This window comes from Tenrec ecaudatus, chromosome 5, assembly GCF_050624435.1.
Source record: "Tenrec ecaudatus isolate mTenEca1 chromosome 5, mTenEca1.hap1, whole genome shotgun sequence".
NCBI classification, from domain to species: Eukaryota; Metazoa; Chordata; class Mammalia; order Afrosoricida; family Tenrecidae; genus Tenrec; species Tenrec ecaudatus.
In genome coordinates this window covers 89836355-89842235 of record NC_134534.1, presented here as the reverse complement: position 1 = coordinate 89842235, position 5881 = coordinate 89836355, and the positions used below count along the sequence as shown (strand labels likewise).

At 39.4% G+C, this 5881-nt stretch overlaps 1 pseudogene; it reads right to left on the bottom strand.

The window, feature by feature from the left end:
* Positions 1–1266: 1266 nt before the first annotated feature.
* On the bottom strand, positions 1267–2024 carry LOC142449165 (proliferating cell nuclear antigen pseudogene; annotated as a pseudogene).
* Between the last annotated feature and the right edge of the window lie 3857 nt (positions 2025–5881).

Here is a 5881-nt window from a genome sequence, read left to right as displayed (position 1 = left end):
AAATTTTAGTCACTGTCACATTATTAAAATTCCTTAGTACCATGACAATAGGTGGTTAAAATCTTGGAAATTTGGGAGTTATTTGCTAAGACAGCATTTCATTTCAGGTAAATTGAAAGAACTAACAGCCTTGGGAAGAGTGTTGAGTCAGGTTTTTTCTCCTTGTAAAGCATCTCTGCCTCAGTTTCCTTCCTTGGATGATTTAAGTTTTAAATATCCAGAATAATAAGATTTCCTGTTTCTTCAAAACATGTTACAAAAAGTAACTTGTTATTACAGAATGACTGAGTGTGTGATAGTCCATCTGGCTTTTTGTTTATAAAACTAGCAAGATAATTATATAATTAAGCAAGTTCTTGTTGCCTGTAAGTTGTGTCTATTTTAAATATTACTTTCACAAAGTTTACATTATTCATTTAGTTCAATCATGTACTTTAATTGGCTGATGTCTTAAGAGTATCAATTATATCTGACCTTTGGACAGTGGGCATCAAACTAATACAAGCAAATGTTATTTTTTGGTTCTCCCTCACTGCCCTAAAATTTGCTGGGGATCTAAAATGTAAAGATTGCCACTTAATTATTTTAATTCTTTGCAAAATGAAAAGAGTATATTACACTAACTTAAAAGGAGAAGAAATACAGACAGTAGATTATTCCCTGTGTGTATATAACTCTCCCTGTTGCCTTTTGGCCAACAGACTTGTAATATGTTAGAGCTCATTGTAGCGATTTCTGCGCAATTTCCTGAAGGGAGGTGAGATTCTGCCCAGTCAACAAGTATGCTTTTGCTGCTGAAACCATTTGGGTCCATTTGGCGCTGATCCCTATGTTGCCTGCTTGGAGTTCTGCTAATTCTCAAGTTACTATGTGTATTTTATTGTAGTCCAGCTTGCATTTACTTAATGTAGTTAGTAATTCACTTTACAAAATGTAGTTAGCTTAACTTACTATCTCATCCTTAACCTATATATATCCCTTTTGGATTTTTTTTTAAGTTTGAAATTCAGATAACTATTTGAACTGAAAAAACATTCTTAGACCCTTTGTTATAAAAAGGGTAAGAATGCGTCTAGATAGGAGAGAAAGTATTTCTAGGTCACTAAACTGAACTTTGAGTAAGATAGAGTACTTACAGAAAACTATCTGCATATGTACTCAGTGGTACAGATTTGGTGACAGATGATTTCAGTACAAGCTGGCATCTCAGAAGCAGTTCTCAAAGAGCTTTGTTTTATTTTCTTGGATTTTGGATTTTAAGTGTGTCTAAGATCCTTCTTCATCCTCAATCTTTGGAGCCAAATAGTATTTTAAGTGTCTCATATCAGCAATTTTGTATTCTACAACAAGGGGCACATCTGCAGACATACTGAGTGTTCCTGTAGAAGAGAGTGGAGTTCCTCTTGTAAAGAGGTTCAGGTATCTGATGTAAAAGTTAGCTGAATTGGTTCATCTTTATGGTAACAGCCTCCTCTATCAGCGTTACTTGTTGTGACAACTGAAGATTTTCATTTCCGAGTTCTTCACTTGCAGAAAATTTTACTCCATCTTTTGCACAGGCATTTGCAATTGCATCTCCAATATCACTGAGATCTCAGCAGATACATGCAAATTCACCCAAAGGCATCTTCATTACACAGCTCTTCTCCTGCTCTGGAATTCCATCTTGGTCAACATCTAAATCCATCACCTTCATTTCACAGTCTTGAAACTTTTTCTTGGTTTGGTGCTTCAAATACTAGTGCCAATGTGTCTGCCTTATCTTCTGCCCTAAGTGTGATATTGTCTTCATAGCCAGCACACTTTAGTATTTTGGACATGCTAGTGAAGTTCAGGCTCGTGGCTAGGTTTCGGTCACAGTGGTAGGCATCAAAGCCCTTGGAGCGCAGAATGAGCTGCACCAGGGATATGTGGGAGAAATCCAAGCTTTGCAGGTTCATGCCACTCGAGCTGATGTCCCAGAAGGCCTCGCCTCCAGCACTTGCTTCAGGATGGAATCCCTGGAGCAGACATACCTCGAACATGGTGACCAGGTTGCAACGATGCTCCTACAGATGGTGAAAAGTATGAAGGTCTACCTGGCTGAGGCCTCACAAGGACTGAAGAACCAGAAGTTTGAGGCAATGAAGGACTACCCCTTTTGGATTTGTACAACTTGTTAAAGTTGCTCTGAGATAAACAGGTGCGATGATGATGTTTCCTGAAAGGACCCCCCGCCCTTTTTTTAAAGCTCTTAGACTACTGCTTTCAAATCAGCCTGTCAAAGGTTTGAATGCTATTCAGCCCTTGTATTCTAAGATGGAGATGAGTTCATAGCAGGGATTCGACCCATACAATTTCCTCTTTGGTTCATTCCCCTTTCAAAGATTGTGTTTGTTCCAAGTGTTGCTTTGTTGGGCACCACTGAACCAACCACACCAGTGTAAGCCCTGCTTAGAATCATAGCCCTCTAAAACTCTCGTGTGCTTTAAAGTTACTCTTAAGCATTTGATCTTACAGATGACTGTTTAAAAGTGTGCAATGGTCATGTCAAACATTCTCTACTACTTGAGCTAAACAGATAGCTTTAAAAGAGATTTTAGTTTCTGGTTTGAAAATTTCCTCAGTGTTAGGTTTGAGGGTTTTCCTGTCTCAGTCCTTCACTCATATATCTCTTGTACTATGGTGACTTGCATGTTGCTGGAAGCGATGCCACTGCTGTTCCATGCAGTCAGCCATGGTGAACATATTTTAGTGGTGCTTCCAGACTCAGAACAGAAAACAAGGAATAGGCAGCCCACTTCTGAGGGAAGAGCCACTGAAAACACGATAGCAGCAAGATGAGTGCAGGAAGATGAGCCCCTCAGATAGGGAGGAATTCACTATATGACTGGAGATGATTTTCCTCTTCAAAATGCAGCCACCCTTAATAATTTGAATGGAGCAAAGTTTTTAGACCCTAACCTGTTGGTGCGGCCCAGTTCCAAGTGAGAATGGCTATAAATAACCATTAATAATGAGAACATACATTGGAGTAAGTGTGAATCTAGGAAAATGAAGCCATCGAAAACAATTGGATATTAAATGGACATTAAAAGATCAATATCCTAGGCAATAGTGGACTGAAATGAAGTGACTATTTTGAATCAGACAGTTGTTTAGTTTACTGTGCTGAGAATGACAAACTCAAGAAGATTGGCATTCCATTCATCATCAAAAAGGAACATTTCAATATCTTGAAATGCAGTGCTGTATCTATAGGGTAATCTGTATAAATCTACAAAGAAAACCAGTTAGTGCAACTGTTACTCAAATTTACAAAGTAACCACCAAAGCCACTGTTGAAAAACTTGAAGAACTTTATTAAATTCTGCAGTCTTGATAACAGTCAAACATGCAATCAACATTCTTTGATAATTGTGACTGGACTGCAAGGTTGAAAATGAGAAGAATAATAGTTGAAAAAATAGGTGATAAAAAATGAAGGTGGAGATTGAATGATAGAATTTTACAAGACCAATGATTCATTGGACTTAATTGCAAATAACCTTTTCAGCCAAACTATGTTTGGGACTGACCAAAAGGAATATTGCCAGGACCAAAATATGTGAGAAAAGACAATGTAGAAACTCAATGTCATCAATCCAACAAAGTCAGGGGTCGACTTACACAACATGCCATCAGTTGTTCATATGTAAGGTCACATTAGAAGCAAAATAATGACCTTGGATAAATCTCACCTGTATTTATAGAGACCATCTCAAGAAGAGATTCTACACATTGAAAACTAATGATCAAAGACAAAATGAGTAGTGGAACAACATTGTGAACATCATGTGTGAGGTAAGCCAATGAGCATTAAAAAAGGAAAGACCAAATTATATATCAGAACCAACTCCAAAATGTGCTCTTGATCATAGACTAGCTAAAGCAAATGGAAGAAATACAGTAAAAGAGCTGAACAGAAAAAATTTCGTAGGAGAGCTGGAGAAAATGACATCACAATAAAATGTGCAAAGACCTGGAGTCAGAAAAACATATGAACATATTCAGCATATCTCAAACTGAAGTGAAGAAAAATTCAAGCTTAAATGGGCATGATATTGAGCGATGCAGGAATCATTAAAAGAAGCTGAAAGGAAAACCGAGTCACTGTACCTAAAAGAATTGGTAGATATTCATCTAGCTCAATTGTATCGAAGGAAGAGGTCCATGCAACACTGAAGGCAAATGCTCCAGAGATGACTGGATGGTAACTGAAATGTTTTAAAAAACAGCAACAAACTGATATAGGATTGAAAGCACTTGCTTATCTATGACAGTAAAATTAGATCCTAGCGATCTGGCCAACTTAACAAGAAATTTTTTTTTAACATTTTATTAGGGACTCATACAACTCTGATCACAATCCATACATATACATACATCAATTGTGTAAAGCACATCTCTACATTCTTTGCCCTAATCATTTTCAAAGCATTTGCTCTCCACTTAAGCCCTTTGCGTCAAGTCCTCCTTTTTCCCCTCCCTCCTCCCTCATGAGCCCTTGATAATTTATAAATTATTATTTTGTCATATCTTGCCCTATCCGGCGTCTCCCCTCACCCCCTCCTCTGTTGTCTGTCCCCCAGGGAGGAGGTCACATGTAGATCCCTGTAATAGGTTCCCCCCTTCCAAACCACTCATCCTCCATACTCCCAGCATCACCCCTCACACTCCTGCTCTTGAAGGTATCATCCACCCTGGATTCCCTGTGCCTCCAGCTCCTATCTGCACCAGTGTACAACCTCTGCTCTATCCAGACTTACAAGGTAGAATTCGGATCGTGGTAGTTGGGGAGGCGAGGGTAGGAGGAAGCATTCAGGAACTGGGGGAAAGCTCTATTCTTCATCGGTGCTACGTCGCACCCTGACTGACACATCTCCTCCTGTAGACCCCGCTGGGAGGGGTCTCCATTGTCTGACAAATGGGCTTTGGGTCTCCACTCTGCACTTCCCCCTTCATTCACTATGGTAAGATTTTTTTTTTTGATGATGCCTTATACCTGATCCCTTCAACACCTCGTGATCACACAGGCTGGTGTGCTTCTTCCATGTGGGCTTTGTTGCTTATGAGCCAGATGGCTGCTTGTTCACTTTCAAGCCTTTAAGACCCCAGACACTATCTCTTTTGGTCGCAGGCATCATCAGATTTCTTCGCCACATTTGCTTATGCACCCGTTTGTCCTCAGCGATCGTATCATGGAGGTGTGCAGCCAATGATATGTTTTTTGTTCTTGTCTGATAACTTATCCCTTCGGAACCACGTGATCACACAGGATGGTGTGTTCTTCCATTTGGGCTTTGTTGCTTCTGAGCTAGATGGCCTCTTGGTCACCTTCAAGCCTTTAAGATCCCAGACAGTATCTCTTTTGATAGCCGGGCACCATCAGCTTTCTTCACCACATTTGCTTATGTAACATGAAATGTATATCTTTGCCTTTCCAGAGAAAGGTCACCCAATGGAATACAGAAATTGTTGAATCTGATGATAGCACAAACAAGTAAACTTTTGCTGAAGATCAGTTATCCGTGTATATAGCAGTGTATCAACAGGGAATGGTGAGAAATATAAGTCAGACTCAGAAGAGAACATGGAATGAGAGAGATAATTGCCACCATTAGACAGATGGATCTTGACTGAAAGCAAATAATATCACATGCTTGTATTTTGCTTACTGTGCAAAGGTATTTGCGTAGCTCATAGTAAACTGGAGAACGTTATAAAGATTGGGAAAGCCCGAACACCTAATTCTACTCGTCACTAGACTTTGTCTTCATATTTTGGATGACCCGCTTGGTAAAGTAGAGGTTCAACGAAAACTTCAGAATTCTTGACTGTATACAAATCAAGGGGCAGTCAT